The 19,991-nt window shown below is 43.3% G+C and overlaps 1 pseudogene; it reads right to left on the reverse strand.

Annotated features, from left to right (window-relative positions):
* Positions 1–1,650: 1,650 nt before the first annotated feature.
* Positions 1,651–18,280, reverse strand: LOC136144565 (small ribosomal subunit protein uS2 pseudogene; annotated as a pseudogene).
* Positions 18,281–19,991: the final 1,711 nt, after the last annotated feature.

Here is a 19,991-nt window from a genome sequence, read left to right on the forward strand (position 1 = left end):
CGGGGCAGTGCAAAGGATCGTACTCAAGGCCGGCGTGGACAGGGCCGGGCTGGCTAATAGTACCTCCTGGGGACTGGTAGTTTCTCCTGCGTTGTTTTTAATCTGGGGCGTCATCGTCAGTATTTCATCACCTATTTATGAGAAGCACTTGAACAACACCTCACGCACCGCGTTAAGCTCATTACTTGGACCGACCCCTGGTGGCACTGTTTCCCGAAGGTGAACCAGCCTCTGCTGCTGCTGGCCTGGGCGCCTTCTCTCTGAGGACACACAGGTGTGTAGGGAAGGCCCCTCGGCTTCTGGCCCACAGCCGGATCCACTCCCTGCAAGTCCAGAACCCGTCTCCACGGTTGCCGCAGAAGAGGAGGGCCTCCTCGAGTCATCAAAAGACGGCAACATTAATCCATCTTAGTGATCAGGGTTTGAGCTAATCATGCCTTTTTATTTTCTGCATTTCTGATGCTTTGACATCTGGGGGCCTTGCTGCCCCGGGAGAGCCTGCCCGCCTCAGGGCTAGCTAATTCCTAGAGGTGGTTAATACTCACAAGCAATGTTCCTCATAGGCAAAACATCCAGAGCCCGAACCCAGCCTCCTGCCTTATCCGGCTCTCACACTCAGGACCACTATCCATCTGCCCTAATTACCCCGGGGCAGGGTACTGGACAAGTAGAGATAGCCCCAGCATCCCAGATGCTGCTGAAATTATTTAAACTAGCCATCCTAAGCCTGCTTACCCTTTTCACAAGAAAATAAAGGCTCCTGCCCATGTGTTCCTCCCACTATCCCTACCTCCTGACTGACCCTGGTGCTTCTCTATGTGGCTGTGTATGAAATAGGGTACCCCTTCCTCTTGGAATTACCTTCCTAAAGGTAATTGTCCCTTTATTTGTTGGCCTTATTATACCTGAATAGTAATAAAACCTACATTTTAAAGCAGGATTTCTATTGTAACTGTGCTCATTTGTGAACCATATAAATGATCAGGCAGAGAGAAGGAATTAATGTTTCTTGTGCTTTTTTTATTGTGTGGTAGGCATTGTAATAGTCATTTAAGTCTGTTATTTAATAGTATTTTCCTGGTAATTCTATAAATTAGCTATTTTACAAAAACTCAAATAGTTTAAAGTGGCATTTCCAAGGTCACAGAGGCTAAATCCAGGCCTTCTGGCTCCCAGCCAGGCTTTCCCACTGCACTAGTCATAGATAGTAAAGACAGATTTTTTTCTTGCTGTTTCTTTATTCCTTCTTCCCTTCTCTGATTAATGATCACTGCACACCCCATCCTCTACCACTTTTCTTTCCTTCCACCTTTCCCTTTGAAGTGAAGTGTTAGTCACTCAGTTGTGTCTGACTCTTTGCGACCCCATGGATTATAGCCCACAAGGCTCCTCTGTCCATGGACTTCTCCAGGCAAGAGTACTGGAATGGGCTGCCATTTCCTTCTACAGGGGATCTTTCCAATCCAGGGATCAAACCCGGGTCTCTCATACTGCAGGCAGATTCTTTACTGGCTGAGCCTCCAGGGAAGTCAACCTTTCTCATTGTCTATCTTTTATCTATCTATCTACGTATTTATGTATAAGAAGCTGTTTTTTTTTTTTTTTTTTTTTTCCATCAACCTGTTTCCATTTTTTAGAGTTTATGGAAGATCAAACTAAAGACCACTTAGTGGTTGTTCGTATCCGTTCAGTGGCCTGAGAAGTGGGAGCTGCAAACCAGCCCTCCGTGGTGGGCTGAGCACTCTGACTGTAAGTAGGGAATAGCTGAATAGGCACCCAGGGCACCTCTGCCTTCAGGCCAGTCTGGACTCAGCTTGAGTAGTAGTGAACTTGGGAGCTGGAGCAGTCCATTCACCTGAAATCTCCCCTTGGTCACAGCCTTTTCAGCTGAGCCTGCTCTTCCTTTTCAATCTCTTTAGGATCCCTTAGAAGCGGAGATCAGGGATAATTTCTGATGGTGGCTTACAGGAGGTGGTGCCATGTATGCCCAGAACTTCCTGGGCCAGCACCCAGCACATCAGACCCACTGAGTGGGCTCCGCTGTTGCTCCACAGGACGGCAGGTTCCGCATAATGCAGAGGAGAGTCTGTGTTACGGGAGCGATGGTTAACACAAGACTCCTCTGTGAGAGGCTGGTGTCAGCCCTGGGTCAGTAACCACCGGTGATCTCGGCTCCCTGAGGGCTGCCTTGGATCTGGTCAGTGAAGGTTGCAGGAGTGGAGTGCTCACAATAAGAGGCTCCAGCAGCAGCAGCAAACTTCTGCACAACTCTCTGCCCAGTGTTCCTGGGGAACAGGACACTGACATCAGCCAGGTTTTCAGTGACAACTGTGGTGAGAGCTGCCAACAGAAGGTTTACCCAAGTTCTCTCCGGTTTTATGTTGTAGATGCCACAGAGATTCCTTTTGTAGAGCTACTGTTCAGTTTGTAAGTCAGGGTTAATGCTACCTAAGTGAGTTTCTGCTGCAAGGAATTTGGGGCCATCCTTCTTTATCTACAGGACATCAAGGACTGCCTTTAAGTGATTATGGAAATGCTGAACAATGCCGTGTGGATCCCTGAGTAGTGCAGACAGGCCCTACCTTTCCCTTTAAAGAAAAACCTTTCTTGGCAGTGTTACTTCTGTTATGTGTTTTTCAGCTAAGTGAAAAGTTGAAAAAAACAATTTGTAAATTCCATGACATAATGAATTTTTTTTCTTTTGAGTACAAAATCTTTAGGTTCTGAATTTAAAAATTATTTTGACATTTTAAGTTCAGTAATAAAATTTCAAGCATATGTTTTGTTTTAAATGCCTTTTTTTTTTAAAACACCAGGTCCAAGATAGATGAACAGGTCTGGATTTATGCTCCCATATGAATTAACTATAAATTCTGACAAAATATATGAAACAACAGATTTCAGGAAGTTGGATCATGTAACAGAAGACAGATCCCTGAGATGAAGGAGACCAACTGGGTAATTAATCCCCACTGTTGCCCTAACTTGCTGCCTAAAGAGAGTTTTCAGGCCGTGGACAGGGAAGACAGAATCAGTCAGAGCCTAGAGGGCCTCCTGCAGTGACGAGGGAGAGCTAGGGGTTAGGGAGACAGAGTAACAGAGATGAGCTAGCTACAGGTAAAGAGAACTCTAGAAAAACACAGAGGCTTCCCTTGAGTGTTCGGTTAAGTTCTGTTCAGTGCATGTGTGCGAGGAAACAATCCCTTGCATGGATTAAAGGGGGCAATACTAGAGTCACACGGTAAATAGTACCTGTTGTGACCAGCCAGGCTGGCAAACCTCATAATCTATAAAGCATTGGGTAGTATAATTGGTCTGGTCTTGCCTCAGTAGCAGGGGAAAAAAAACATCCTGGATTAAATGCTGCTCTGGTTGTGCCAAACAAAGCTTAAAAGCAAGACCTGAAAGCCTTAAACTGTTTCCAAGTATTTCTTGTTCCAAACAAAGGTCAAGAGTGTTTATGAAATACACAAACATGCAGCATCCAGTAAAGTACAGTAACTGGGATCCTGTAAAAGTTACCAAACATATAAAGTAGCAGAGGAATGTTGCTCATAAGGAGGGAAATCTATCAGTTGAAATCTATCAACTGACACAGATGGTAGAATCAGTATAACAAACAAAAACCTCTTCAAAACAGTGATTCAAAAAGTTCAGGGTGGCATATCTATGATGGAAAACAGTATGAAGTTTCTTTAAAAAAACTAGATATAGAGCTATATGATCTAGCAATCCCACTCCTGGGTATCTATCCAGAGAAAACTATAATTTGAAAAGACACATGTACCCCAATGTTCATTGTGGCACTATTTACAATAGCCAGGACACAGACGCAGCTTAAATGTCCATCAACAGAGGAACGGAAAAAGAGGAGGCAGTACATATATACTATACATACATACACACTATGCTACGCACATGTATAGTATATATATATGCTATGTATGTATACAGTGGGATATTACTCAGCTATAAAAAAGAATGAAATAATGCCATTTGCAGCGACTTAAATGGACTTACAGATTGTCATACTGAGTGGAGTAAGTCAGACAGAGAAAGACAAAATAGTATAATATCACTTACATGTAAAATATAAAAAAAATAGTACAAATGAAACTATTTACAAAGCAGAAGTAGAGTCACAGACGTAGAAAGCAAACTTATGGTTACCAAGGATTAAAGGGGAGGAGAGAGATAAATTGGAAGATTGGGATTTATCTAAACACACTACTATATATAAAATGGATATTAATAACTAATAAAAACACTCTATAGCAAGCACAGGGACTGCTACTCGATACTCTGTAATGACCTATATGGGAATAGAATCTAAAAGAGAGTGGATACATGTAAACATACAGCTGATTCACTTTGGATACCAGAAACTAACACAACAATTAACTGTGCTGCAATAAAAATTAATCTTAAAAAGCTCAGGGGGAAAATTAAGCATGATAACAAGAGGAATGGAAGATATAAAAGAAATCCAAGTTGAGCTTCTAGAGATGAAAACTATAATGTCTGAGATAAAAAATATGCCAACTAGAATTAGCAGGATTAACAAAAGATTAGACATTGTTGGAACAAAGATTAGTGAACTCAAAAAAACTCATGTGAACTCATAGCATTAGGAGTGAACTCATAGCATTAGAAACTATCCAAATTTGTTAACCTCTAATGTGCAATGTATAATCTGTTGTTAATCCTATCCAGTGTACTTTTTCATTTTTTGTTTTTCATCCTCAAAGTTTTATTCATGTCTCTTTTATATTGTCCATGTTTCTACTTAAATTTTTGAAACTATGAAATTCAGTTATAATCACTATTTTAATGTCCTTGTCAGCTAAATTTAACATCTGTATCAATTCTCTGTCATTTTCAAATGGTTGATTGATTTATTTCCCCTCATTATGGTTGTATTTTTCTGCCCTTTGAATGCCTGTGGGGTGGGAGGTGGGAGAGGGGAGGGAGGTTCAAATGGGGGAGGACATATGTATACCTATGACTGATTCATGCTGATTATGGCAGAAACCAACACAATATTTTAAAACAATTATCTTTCAATTAAAAATAAATGCATTAAAAAAATAAAAATAAACATTAGGAGTAACATCTAAAACGAGATCATGGAAATTGAAATCTAAATGACGAAAAAAATAGTTTGTTGACTATATAAATAAATCTCTGAAAATCTATTTCATGTAGAATATATTTCTCATAATAAATAGAATATATATTTTTAATTTGATTTTTTCATATAAAAAAGAAATGACCGTCTAGTACTTTTTTACTGGATACTAGACATTGTGAACTGTCTTGTTGGATGTTGGATAGTTTTGTATTCCTTTCAATATTCCTGAGCATTGCTTTGGGCTGCAGTGAGGATCACTTGGAAGTTGTTTCATCCTGTTAGGTCCTCATTTTAAAACACTTTGTATGGGACCAGGATCATGTTTACTCTAAGCTCGTTGCTTCCCAGCACCAAGGAAGACATTTCTGAGCATCCTACCCAGCACCCCAGGGTCATGACGTGGGAACAGCACTCTCTGTAGTTAGTGTGAGCGCCAGGTTCTTCCCTCTCCTCCGTGGGAGTGGTCCCTCCCTTATTCTCGATGCTCTCCTCACATAGTGCACTCATCACTGTTGTACAAGTCTTTAAAGGGACTCTGAGCATCTCTGCAGCCCTCTCCTCTCTGGTAGCCTCCATGATAAGCTCTAGCTTCGTGTTTCTGGACATTCAGAGCAGTGTCTCCTTATCTCGTGTGGTCTGCTGGGACTTTCTGGGTTTGCCTTTCCTAACCACAGCAGGCCCAAGGAAGTAAGCCTTGTTTGCTCCCTGTCTATCAGGGATCACTGTCCTCTGTTGCCTCGTGTGAAATGTCTCAAACATCGTTTGGTCCAGTTTTAAAGTTTCAGGCAGGAGGATAAATCTGGTCACCGTTATTTCATCTTAGTTAAAAGTATAAATAGAACTCCTGGGTGATTTACAAGTAATTTAATTATTGATGTGTTTGCCTTTATATCTACCAGGTTGCTAGCTGTTTTCTGTTTGACTTGTTCTTTTCCCTTTTTTTCTTATCCTGCTTTCATTTGTGTTAATTACTTCTTCATGATTTCATTTTATATCCATTATTAATTAATTCATTACTTTTTTAAAAGACTGTCTTTTAGAGCAGTTATAAATTCATAGGAAAATAAAGAAGAAGGGAGGGAGATGTCCCAAGTATTCTATGTATGTACGCCATACATTCTTAGTCTTTCCTGTTATCAATATCCTATACCAGAGTGATCGATTTGTTATAACTGATGAATCCACAATGGCACATCATAATTACCCAAAGTCCATAGCTTACTTTAGGTTTCACTCTTGTGGTTGCAAATTTCAACAAGTGTTCAGACAAGTGCTTAGTGACATGTGGGCTTCCCTGCTGGCTCAGACTAAAGCAAAGGATCTGCCTGCATTGCAGGAGACCTGGGTTCAATCCCTGGGTCAGGAAGATCCCCTGGAGAAGAGAATGGCTCACTCCAGTGTTCTTGCCTGGAGAACTCCAGGGGTCAGAGGAGCCTGGCAGGCTACAGTCCCTGGGGTCACAAACAGTCAGACACAACTCAGCGACTAACACTTACTCTCAAAGAGACATGTATTTATTATTATGATGTCATACAGAGTATTTTCACTGCCCTAACAATGCTTGGTGCACTGACTATTCATCCCTCCCCAACCCTTGACATCCACTGGTTATTTTACTGTCTATAGTTTTACCTTTTCCAAAATGTCATATAGTTGGAATCATACAACCATATAAAGACATAACTGTTTTAGATTGGTCTATTTCACTTAATAATATACCTTTATGGTTCCTACAGATCTTTTCATGTCTTGATGGCCCATTTCTTATTAGCATAGGGTAATAATTCATTGTCTGGATTTACCACAGTTTATCCATTCACCTACTAAAGAACACATGGTTGTTTCCAAGTTTTCGCAATTATGAATAAACATCTGTGTTCAGGTTTTTGTGTAGACATATATTTTTAACTCCAAGTAAATACCAAGGAGCACAATTATTGGATCACGTGGTAAGAGTATGCTTGGTTTCATGAGGAATTGCCACATTGTCCTCCAAAACGACTGCACCATTTTCCATTCCCACAAGTAATATGTGAGAGTTCCTATGGCTCCGCATCCTGAATAGCATTTGGTGTTGTCAGAGTTCTGGACTATGGCCATTCTCACAGGTGTGTGGTGGTCTCTTGTTTCAATTTGCATTTCCTAAGTGACATATGAGGTAGAGTATCTTCACATATGCTTTTTTGCCATCTGCATGGCAGTGCTGAAGTGTCTTTGGCCAATTTTCTAATGGGTTTTTTGTTTTCTCATTGTTGACTTTTACTAGTTTTTGTACATTCAGAGTAATAGTCCTTTAACAGATATGTCTTTTGCAAACATTTTCCTCCAGTCTGTGGCTTGTCTTTTCATTACCTTGACCTTATCTTTCACAGAGCAGAAGTTTTAAAATAAAGTCCAGCTTATCAATTATTTCTTTCATGGAGTGTGACCTTGTTGTGTCTAAGTCATTATCATATCCAAGTTGTCTAGGCTTTCTCCTGTTATCTTTCAGGAGTTTACAGTTTTGTGTTTTACATTGAGGTCTTTAGCCCATTTGAGTTAATTTTTGTGAAGGGTGGTCTGTGTCTAGATTCATCTTTTTTGCAAATGGATGTCCAGTTGTTTCAGTACCATTTGTTGAAGAGACTGCTTGCTCCAATGTATTGCCTTTGATCCTTTGTCAAAGACCAGTTGACTGTGTTCATACGGTCAACTTCTGGGCTCTCTATTTTTTCCACTGATCTATCTCTTTCCAGTTATGCAGTTTCCTTGGCATCAGTATAGAATTCTGGACCCAAGATCTCTCTTGCTGTCCCTGGGGGTAGAAGATTTTTACTCCCACTCTTCTTCTAGCAGTGATGGTTCTTTGCCTATTTCCTGGGGGAGAGTTTCCTGTATTCTCCCAAGAAACATGGATTTTACTCCTCTTCTCCCAGAAGCTATGCATCTTGAGGGTGCACTCTCTCTTCCTCACTAGCTTAAGGTTTTTGCTTCAAAGGAGAGAAGGATCCAAAAAGCAAGCAGGGCTTTGAGCCTGTCCCACTCAGCCCTCATTACCTTCTTCCCTCCTGTGTCAGAGGAGACTCTCATCAGTCTGCTGCCCTGCCTCCATTCTTTCTTGTGAGCACCCAGGAGAGGCTCCGAAAGAGGCACTTACAAGTGAAGTGAGCTCTCCTGGTGTCTAGGGCCCCCACTGTTCCAAACTGATGGGCTGACCCACTCTTGGCCTCCAAGAATGTGTTAAGCTCTTAGTTTACTTTTTAATTGTTTGTTTAGCAGCCTCCTCATTCTCCCAGGCTCTGCCAGAGGAGAGACACTGTGTGCATCCCACCTTGCCTTTGATGGACTTCTTCCTCCTTGGAATTTGGTTCACCTAGTTGCCTTGTTAACATAGATCACTTGTGGGCTCTATAAAAGGTATAATTTTATAGCTTATCCAGCTTTTCCTAATGGTTAGGGTGGAAATAACTTTCTTTCCAGCTCTCTTCATCCTGAGAGAAAACCTCATTTTCTTCACATTGAATTCACTCTTTTCCTTAATGGCCAGAAGAGGTGAATTTCCCGTTCCACACAGAGGAGACTGAGGTCTTAGAGAGGTTATGCTCCTCAGTTGGCAGGTGGTGATGCTGGGACTCCTCAGCTACCAGCAATCTGTGAGATCTTCACTGGGGTGGCGGGGCAGGAGGAGACAGCAGAGAGCCGGGGAGTCCTGGGAGGCTTGGGGAATAGAGGCTGCCCAGCAGGTGAGATTCCATCTATTCACACCTCAGTTGGAGGCAAGAATCTGGCTATCAAGCAAAACCAAAAAGTTTGACTGGCTGGCTTTCTGAAACATCACTGGCCAGGAGTTGGTCCATCCAGGGTAGGGGAAGGAGGATTGTGGAGGACGGTGCTGAAGCACCCTCGAAGCTCTGCTCTGGGCTTAGGATCCAGGACCATGCCTCACTCCGCCCCCTCCACTGCCTGCCCACCTGGCCTTTGTAGCTGTGCACTCCTCCATTCCCAACCTTCTCCACGCTCATCCACGATGCTGACCCACTAGCCAACTGAATGTTTCTCAAAAATACCCCTTCCTTTCCGGACATTGTCAACTTCCTCAAGGTGTTCCCCAAACCTGCAGTGCCCTACCCAGCTACCACCCATGCCCTCAGTTCTTCCCATCCAGAGCTGAGTACGGGGGAACAGTTCTGAGTGAATGTTTGTGCCGACGAGAGTGAAGGCAACTGTGGGCATCATGTATGTGAAATGAAAGAAAGGCTGTGGATGTGAATGGCAGGAGAAGGGCACTTCAACAAAGATGAGGGATGGTCCCGAGGACACTCAAGGGGAGGAGAGGTGGGCAAAAATGGGGTTGCTGATTCTATCACAATTCTAGAGCAGCCCTGGAGAGGTGTCTCATCCATTGGCACTACTGTTTTGGCAAGATGTAAGTGTCAGGCTGCAAGTGAGACAGAGTCAGCGCAGCAAGGTAACAATGACAGCTTTTGTTGGGGATGCTCTTCCAAGTTGGTTGCATAAAGAGGTACCCTGTGGGGCTGCCTGCTGCAGACAGAGTGGGGGCACTTAGGTGAACGGCTTGAGGGGTTGGAGAAGGTCTCATGCCAGAGTGGATGAAATCTCACCAATAGGGATTCAATATTTTACCATGTCCTCCATCCCAGGTCATTTAAAGTGCAAATCTTTCTAAGAAGGATGATATGTTTGATTCCTTTGGTCTGGTTTTACGTGAACAGCAAGGGCTTTGAATCCTTTAGAACTGAGTTCAAATCCTGACTCTACCGTTTGCCAGCAATGAATGCTGTGAACCTTTTGTTTTTTACTTTGGAACTCTTCTGAGCATTTATTTCCTCTTTGGTAAAGCGAGGATAATGACACCCATCTTACAGGTATGTGAGGATGAAGTGAGGTGTGAACCTAGAATGCCTCACAGAGCATTTACCACAAGAATTATCCATTCACCCCTTCATCCAGTCAATGTTGACTGAGCACCTGCTAAGTGCCAGGCACTGCTCTACATGCTGGGGATTCAACAGTGAATAGAGCAAATTCCCCACCATCATGGAGCTTGTGTTCTAGAAGAGATGGATAAAAAGGTGAATAAACAGGTAACTATATATCAGATTGTAAGTGCTCTGGGGAGGGACTTCCCCCTTGGCTCAGCAGGTAAAGAATCTACCTGCAGTGCAGGAAATGCAAGAGACACAGGTTTGATTCCTGGGTCAGGAAGATCCCCTGGAGGAGGGCATGGCAACCCACTCCAGTATTCTTGCCTGGAGAATCCAAAGGACAGTGGAGCCTGGCGAGCTATGGGCCATAGGGTCTCAAAGAGTCAGACACAACTGAGGTGACTTAGCACGCACGCGTGCAAGTGCTCCAGGGAACAACAGCGCAAAGGAACAGAAAGTGTGGGGAAGGGGCGCCATTACAATTTCGTGTGGGGTGGTCAGAGACCTCTTTCTTGAGTTGGTATTTGAGCAGGGCCTGAAGGAAGGGAGGGAGGGAGTGGCAAAGATCTGGGGAGAGAGTTGGTGGAGGAGAAAGAGTGAACCAAGGTCTGGAGCCTGGGGCAGGCTGGGCGAGTGTGAGGAAGAAGGGGAGGGTAGGAGCAGAGTGGGAAGGGGAGCCTCGTGGGGGGAGGAAGCGAAGGTGCTCTGTGTCCTGTAGGACCTGTGGGCTCCGGTGGGAACCACAGCTTTTAGCCTGAGATGGGAGCTGTGGGAAGGGTGGAAGAGAGGGCGGTGTAGCCCACGTTCACCCTGGGTGTTGCATGGAATGTAGACTGCACGGTTGGGAAAGGTGTAAACACCCGGAGACCATTCAGGAAGCCACTGTGACTGATGGAAATGCTGCCAAGGACCTTGGGCGAACTGTGTGGGCCGCGAGAAGAGATCAGATCCTGGATAGAAAGTGGAGCTGACAGCATGTGCCGATGAATGGAATGTAGTGTGAGAGAGACAGCAAAGGGCACTCCGAGTTGTTTAACTAAAGCAACCAGAAGGACAGATGCGTCAGTTACTGAAATGAGGAAGTTGAAGGGAGTGGGCTTTGAGTTGGTTTTGGGCGTGTTTGCTTGGACACCCAAGTAGACAGATGGATGTGTGAGTCTGGGTTGCAGAGGAGAGGTTAAGGCTGGAGATAGCAGTGGGCAGATCGAGGTAGGGTAGTGTTTGAGGACCATCTCTTCTTTTGTCCCATGTAGGTATGTCTGTAGGCAGGCATAGAGAAGGCTCTGGAAGGAGGGCAGGGTTCTGACAGTTGACATGCAGGTTCCACCCCTTCCACTGCAGGTGATTTTTGCAGGTGATTCTCTTCCCAGGTGGCATAATGGTAAAGAACCCTCCTGCCAACACGGGAGATGCAGTTTCTATCCCTGGGTCAGAAAGATCCCCTGGAGAAGGAAACAGCAATCCACTCCAGTGTTCTTGCCTGGAGAATTCCATGGACAGAGGAGCCTGTCCTCTGTACGGCCCATGGGGTTGCAAGAGTTGGACACGACTGAGCAACTGAGCGTGCACACACGCTCTTCTTTGAGCTCATTTGTCCGTCCATAGAGAAGGAGCTGGACCAGGTTGTGTTAAGGTGTGACACACCATGGCTCTGTGCGTCTCACGGAGATTCAAACATGCTTAGAGGAAGAGGCAGCACAGCAAGCCATCCATAACTCATGCGGGTCCATCTGTCAGTTATTTACCAGGAAAGCAGGGGGAGAGATCCTGGGGCTGAGAACCCACAGAGCCAGGTGCTAAGTGCAGGGCTGAGGACCCGTCTGGAAGGATGTGGGTACTGCTCTTCAGGGTAGAAGGGGCAGAAGATGGGCCTGGCATTGCTGCCCAGAGCCACTCCAAAAGTGGGCTTTCCGCACCTGCTCTCCAGGAGCCTGGCCATTGTCCCAGCTGCTGACTGGCCTGTTCCTTTTGCAGCTCAGACATAAAAGCTCCATTTTCCTAAGAGAATGGACTGCCTTTCCTACAGGAGGCCACCTCTCTGCCTGGAAGCTCTGATCACAACCCAGCTGCACATTAGGTGCAGGCTTCCGGTCCTACAACGAACTGAAGGAAGTAGTTCTTTGGCTGGAAACCCACCAGTCTGTGATTGGTGGCCCCTCAGAGAGTGTCCTAATGAGGCGGAAACTTCACTCAGCCAAGAGAGAAATTAAACTGTGTCGTTAGCATCTCAAGTTGTCAAAATGGGTGCGCTTATGGAATAAATTATCATGAAATAAAAACCAAAAGCAGCCAAGTCAAGTTAAGTGAGACTCTAAGTCAAATCATGGGGACAGAGCAGGCTGGAATTTAAGGGAAAAGTGGTTGAAAATTATACCCAATAAGTGGCTCCTTGCCTGCTAGGATCTTGCTGGTCAGAGGTGATGCCCACTGTCAGAGGGTCAATAGAGTCCTAGGTCCAGGCCATTCATGGTGGGAGTCAGATGCTACCTCCATTGGTCTAAGGAAAGCAGAGACAAGGATGATTGAGGGCTTGGTGCTCAAAACCTGGTGTGTGGAAGACTGACCTTTCAAACTGGCGTGTGCTGTGTCCATCGCCAGAGATTCAGCATGTAGCCTGGCATTTTTTATCTGAACAAATGCCTCAGATGTTTCTGCTTCAGGTGATCCTGGACCACTCTTGAAGAAGCATGTATAGGAGGGGAAGGTCCCATATACTAGGGGAGGGTTTTAGTGTTTCAGTGGCGGGTTTTGCTGACAATGGAGACAGAAGCTTGGCCCTGGACAGATCAGTTAGGCAGCAGTAGGATCAGGTTGCTAATTAGGCCTATGCAGGCTCACCTCTGGTGGCCAAGTATTGGGTCCATGTCAGTGAGACATAATCTTAGTTCCCCAATGATAGGCAGAGGGGTGTTGTGGAAGAAATGAAGGCAAGTGGAGGGTGTCTGTGACTCTGCCTGGGATGAATATCGAAGGGAGAAGAGGAAAAATGAAAAGTTATATGATAAGTCAACATAATTTATGTGGGACATGTATGTATATTTGTGTTTCAACCATGTCTAACTTTGAAATGAAAGGGTTTTGTTGCCCAAAGCTTCATCAGCAAGAGTGTTACCACTGGTACTCCCTGGCTGAGTACAGAAGGACTTGTTTTTAAACTGAGTCAAATTTCACAGAGAAGAAAGCTTGTCACAAATGTTTGCTGTTCTAAATAGGAGGATGCATTCTCGAGGGAAGGCTTTCCTGGTGGTTCAGATGGTAAAGAATCTGCCTGCAATGTAGGAGACCCAGGTTCGATCCCTGGGTTGGAAAGATCCCCTGGAGAAGGGAAAGGCAGCCCACTCCGGTATTCTTGCCTGGAGAATTCCATGGATAGAATAGCTTGGAAGGCTACAGTCCATGGGGTCACCAGAGTTGGACATGACTGTTCTCTAGGGATGGGCTACCATGGCATTTACTTTTCCTCTGATGTGGAGAGGGTCAGCTCTCCTATGAGGATGTGTAAGCTCCCTAGCCTGTGAATATGGATAAGGCCCCATTGGCTGGAGCGACCACCCCATGTAAGCTCATCACCTCCCCGCTGTGCCCAGTCACTAAGTCGTGTTAGACTCTTTGCAACTCCAAGGACTGTAACCCTCCAGACTCCTCTGTCCATGGGATTTTCCAGGCAAGAATACTGCAGTGGGTTGCCATTTCCTTCTCCAGGGGATCTTCCTGGCCAACACAGTACCCTAGAAAAAGTGGGCTATGAGATACCTAAGCAAGTAACAGAGAAGGAGGGTGCAGACACTCTCCTTCAAATTAGTCAACTTTTGAACCATCAGCTTGAATAGAATCATTCAACAAAGACTGTAATTTTGTTTCCTTTGACTGAGTTTGCAGTTTATAACCCTAGACAGTTATAAAATAAATACAGAGATAATGAAATACTGGATGCAGACTTCTTTCTGGTAGGTTATATCGTATGGGATTTGTAATGAGTCTTGAAATCTTTCTACTGCTTTATATGTGCTTTGTTTGCTTTTCTGTTTTATGATGTTGGAAAATGGGTAAGAGAATCCGACACACCACATTTACAAGATTGATTTATTAATTTACAATTCTCGTAATTGTGGAGAATAATTTTGTTCTTGTTAAGTCTGCCATGACAGGAGTTTCAACTGTCTGTAAGAATTCAATATATTGAATTTGTGATTATATTTTCAAATGTCTAAGAAAGTGTGATTAACTAAAAAATAAAATAAGTAAATGTTTAAGAAGGATTTAATCTGTTAAACTTAAGTTAGTTGACATTAATCAAAGAGGCAGTAGAAATAATTTTTATAATTCTTTTGAACTATTGGATTTATATAGAAGAAATGGATTTGTAGGTTGAGCTTGAAGGTTTAAGATAAACTAGGCTTTAAAAATTAAAACTTTGTTATATCGCATATTAGATATTGAAAAAAAAAACCACAATGAACTGTAATTAGTGTTTTCAAGGTACAAAGGTTTTCTTTGCATATCAAGAGAAGAAAAGAAATTATAGCCACATTCTCATTAACTCTCTGAAGGATTATTCCAAGTCTTGCCCCAAATTTGTTGTTATTGCTCTTATTAATTTCTGCCAACCTTTTGAGTCAAAAATGGTATTTCATTAGTGCTTTAATTTACATTTCTATGCTACAGAGAGGTTGAACGTCTTTTTGTCTTGAACTAGACATTTATCATGATCTCAGGATTTTCGCTGAAGCCTTAAAGCTAAAATCAGTAGGTGTTTAGGAATGTAAACTGGTATAGTCACAGTGGAAAACTATATGGAGTTTCCTCAGAAAATTAAAAATAAAACTACCATATGATCCAGCAATTCCACTTTTGGAAACTTATTCAAAGAAAATGAGAACACTAACCGGAAAAGATATATATACCCCCATATTCATTGCATCATTATTTATAGTATCTATGATATGGAAACAATATATGTGTCCTTAAGTGGATGAATAGATAAAATATTTTTTATATATTATATAAATTAATGTATACTTATGTATATTAATCTGTGTATGTGTGTGCTGACTCTTTGCGACCCTACAGACTGTAGCCTGCCAGGTTCCTTTGTCCAGGGGATTTTCCCAGGCAAGACTACTGGAAGGTTGCCATTTGCTATTCCAGGGAAACTTTCTGACCCAGGGATCGAACCCATGTCTCTTGTGTCTCCTGTATTGGCAGGCAGATTCTTTACCACTGCACCACCTGGGAAGCCCATGTTAATATATATATAATTATATTATTTAGCCATAAAAAATAATAAAGTATTGCCATTTGTGGCACCATGGATGGAATTTGAAGGCTTTATGCTAAGTGAAAAAAGACAGAGAAAGACAAATACTGTACAATCTCACTTATACGTGAAATTCCCCTCCCCTCTCCAGACACCCAAAGCTCGTAGATACAGGGAACAGATTGGTGGTTTTGAGGCAGGAGGGTGGAGAACTGAGCAAAATGAGTGAAGAAAGTCAAAAGGTACAAACTTCCAGTTTTAAAGTAGATAAGTCAAAGGGAGGTAATGTACAGCATGGCTACTATAGTTAATAACATGTATATTTGACAGTTGCTAACAGAGTAAATATTAAAATTCTTGTCACAGGAAAAAATTCTCTGTGTTTGGGAAGGTCCTAGGACCCCCACTGTGCTCACTCACTCACTGGGTGAGTGAACTCCAGCACACAGCTGGCTCCAAAGCCAAGGCCGATCCTGTGGGCGCTCCAGCTCAGGCCTTCGACTAAAATGCCCTCCTTGCCACAAAATGATAAATTCCTTCTTGAAGCGAGATCCAAACAGCACACTCCTATGGCTGCCACAGCAACCAGTGGGATTAAATTACATTTAAACCAGTGATGAAATACCCACTCCTTCCTTCCCTAGGGCAGAAAATGCTGTATTCTACAGGACTTCACAGAGGGTCTTCAACAAGACTGAATCCTGAGTTGCCTACGGCAGTAACCAGCGTGATGGTGCTTGATTTTCCCTCCTTCCTTTGACTCTCTGCTAGTCCATCACTTCTGCCCCTTGTGATCACTTGAGAAGCATACAAACGCTGGTCTCAAACTCTGCTTCCGTGGGAACCCAGGCCGAGGGGCTGGCTGACTGCGTCTCCTAGGTCAACAGCGCCCTCTTCTGTTGGTACTGTGGAGCTCAGGTTCTTGGACGAATGATAGGTGTGAGCGGCATCACTGGGGGCTTGCTTCTGATTTTATGATACTCTCAGTTTCTGAGGCCACTGAAATTCAGATATTTCCTCCTGCTTTCCTTTTATTATCAAGCCTCTAAACGATGTCTCCTCCTTCTGAACTACCCACCTCTCCCCTAAAGAGCCTAAGGCTCAATGCTTTCTCTGCTATTGTCATGCCATCATCATTTTCTTTATAAATTTCATAAGGCATTATCATTATTACTGTACTATATAGTCAATATTACTTAGATTTACTCACAACTTTTACTGTTTTATTGTCTCATTATTATTTCTCACATACCAGGTGAGAAATCATATCATTTCTTCTGGAATAATTTTCCTTCTTTCTAAAGAATCCTCCAGATTTCTTTTTAGTGATAATCTTTGGTGGTCAACTCCTTTAGATTTTTGTCTGCCTAAAAGTTAATTTAGTTCATCTTTTCTTTTAAACTTTGTTTCTGAAAAATATTTTTATTGTTATATAATTCTGGTTATTTTTCTCTCAGCAAGTTGAAGATATAACTCCATTATATTCTGTTGTTCATTATTAGCTTTGAGTAAACAGTTATCTGTTTAGCTGTCAATTTTTATAGCCCATTTCTCTTTTCTCTGCTTTGAAGATTTTTTCCTATGGTGTTCTGTAGTCTTCACGTGGATTATTTTAAGAAATATTTTTTATTTATTCATTTGGCTGCACTGGGTCTTAGTTGCAGTACTTGGCACCTTTGTTCTTCATAGCAGAATGTGATTGTTTTGTTGTTGTTGTCACAGTAGCATGAGAACTCTTCGTTGTGGCATGAGAGAGCTAGTTCCCTGACCAGGGATTGAACCCCGGCTCCCTGCATTGGGAGTGTGGAGTCTTAGTTAATGGACCATCAGGGAAATCCCATGGATTTATTTTTTAAAATGTATTTAATTTAAGAAACATTTAGCCTTTTATGAGATATTAGATATTTTTAGGGCTTCCCTGGTGGTTCAACTGGTAAAGAATCTGCCTGCAGTGTGGAAGACCTGGGTTCAATCCCAGGTTGGGAGGATCCCCTGGAGGAGGGCATGGCAACCCACTCCAGTATTCTTGCCTGGAGAATTCTATGGGCAGAGGAGCCTGGCGGGCTACAATCTTGGGGTTGCAGAGTCAGACACAACTGAGTGACTAAGCACAGCACAGATATTTTTAAGCTTTTTGAATATTAACTAATTTAAATCTCAAAAAAATTAAACCATATTAGGTAGGTGTTATTAAATGTCTCTTCATATGAGGAGACTGAGGTCCAGAGACATCAGGTAACTTCCCTAAGGTTACAGAGCTAGTAAGTGGTAGATCTGTGATTTCAACCAATGTAGTATGAAAGATGACAAAGAGACAGAATAAAGGATAATTTCAAGTTTTCCGGTTTGGTTTGGGAATACAGTGGTGCTGAAAAGATCTAAAGGAAGGAAAACGTGTTGTGATGATTAATTTTATATATCAACTATAGTGGATCATAGGGTGCTCAGATGCTTGGTCAAACATTGCTCCCAGTACAAAATCTGTATTAGTTCTCCAGAAAAACAGAAACAATAGGAGACAGCAATATCCATGTCTCTATGTCTCTCTCTTGCTCTATCTAGGCATCTATCTCCCTATCTGTCCCCCCTCCCACCTACACACTTGTTTATTTATTCTGAGGGACTGGCTCGTGTGACTGTGGAGGCTGAGAAGCCCTGCACCCCCTGGTTGCCAGGCTGGAGCCCCAGGAGAGCTGATGGTGTAGACCCTGGGTGAAGGCTGCAGTCTCAGGAACCAGGATGAGCTGATGTTTCAGTTCGAGTCTGAAGGCAGGAAAACACAACGTCCCACTGTGAAGGCAGCCAGGCAGGAGGTGGGTCGGCAGTGGGCGCGTGCCAGTGGAGTTCACTGGTCCTGCCATGGTCGCCCGCACCCTGAAGCAACTGGCCCCATACCGCAGCAGAATGGCCTCTTGAAGATGCAATTTTGGTGCCCAGCAGGGGGCAGTATGTTGCAGACTGGGGCATGGTTTTCCAGAGAGCTACAATAGACTCGAGTCAGCACCCAATATACTGTGCTTTTCCTTCCGTTGCCCAGATTCACAGATCCAGAAACTAGGGGTGGGAATGGGACCGGCACCACTCACGGTGACCCTCAGTGACCCACTAGCAAAATTTTGCTTCCTGCTCCCATGATGATCTGCTCTGCTGGCATAGAGGTCTTCGTTCCAAAGGGAGGAATGCTTCCCCCAGAAGACACAACAATGGTGCCATTGAACTGGGAGTTAAGACTGCCGCTCAGTCACTTTGAGCTCCTTGTGCCTCTGAATCAACAGGCAGAGAAGGGAATTACTGTGCTGGCTTACGTGACGTGGCTTATGCCAAGGAGAAATTGGACAGTGACTCCACAATGGTTGTAAAGAGGAAAATGTAGGGACCATGGGGGATTCCTTAAGGTATTTTAAAATATTACCATGCACTGTGATTAAAATCAATGGAAAATGACAGCTACCCAATACAGGCAGGAATATGAATGGCCCAAACTCTTCAGGAATGAAGGGTTGGGTCGCCCTACCATGAAGGCAAAGGGAATATAGGATGAAGCAATGAGTAGTGGAAGAAGATATATATTATACATAGTGTAATATTTATCATAACATTATATAAAATGTCTATGTATAATATACATAATTATTCAGTCACTCGGTTGTGTCCGACTCTTTGCGACCCCATGGACTGCAGCACACCAGGCCTCCTTGTCCATCACCAACTCCTGGAGTTAACTAAAACCCATGTCCATCGAGTCGGTGATGCCATCCAACCATCTCATCCTCTGTCGTTCCCTTCTCCTCCCGCCTTAAATCTTTCCCAACATCAGAATCTTTTCCAATGAGTCAGTTCTTCACATCAAGTGGCCAAAGGATTGGAGTTTCAGCTTCAACATCAGTCCTTCCAGTGAACACCCAAGACTGATCTCCTTTAGGATGGACTGGTTGGATCTCCTTGCAGTCGAAGGTACTCTCAAGAGTCTTCTCCAACATCACAGTTCAAAAACATCAATTCTTTGGCACTCAGCTTTCTTTCTATTCCAACTCTTACATTCATACATGACCACTGGAAAAACCATAGCTTTGACTACATGGACCTTTGCTGACAAAGTAATGTCTCTGTTTTTTAATATGCTGTCTAGGTTGGTCATAGCTTTTCTTCCAAAGAGCAAGCGTCTTTTAATTTCGTGGCTACAGTCACCATCTGCAGTGATTTTGCAGCCCCCCAAAATAAAGTCTGTCACTGTTTCCATTGTTTTCCAATCTATTTGCCATGAAGTGATGGGACCAGATGCCATGATCTTAGTTTTCTGAATGTTGAGTTTTAAACGAACTTTTCCACTCTCCTCTTTCACTTTAATCAAAAGACTCTTAGTTCTTCGCTTTCTGCCATAAGGGTGCTGTCATCTGTGTATCTGAGGTTATTGATATTTCTACCGGAAATCTTGATTCCAGCTTGTGCTTCATCCAGCCCGGCATTTCTCCTGATGTACTCTGCATATAAGTTAAATAAGCAGGATGACAATTTACAGCCTTGATGTACTCCTTTCCTGATTTGGAAACAGTCTGTTGTTCCATGTCCAGTTCTAATTGTTGCTTCTTGACCTGCATACAGAGTTTTGAGGAGGTATGTGAGCTGATCTGGTATTCCTGTCTCTTTAAGAACTTTCCATAGTTTGTTGTGATCCACA

Source organism: Muntiacus reevesi, chromosome 1 (genome assembly GCF_963930625.1).
Source record: "Muntiacus reevesi chromosome 1, mMunRee1.1, whole genome shotgun sequence".
Lineage (NCBI taxonomy): Eukaryota > Metazoa > Chordata > Mammalia > Artiodactyla > Cervidae > Muntiacus > Muntiacus reevesi.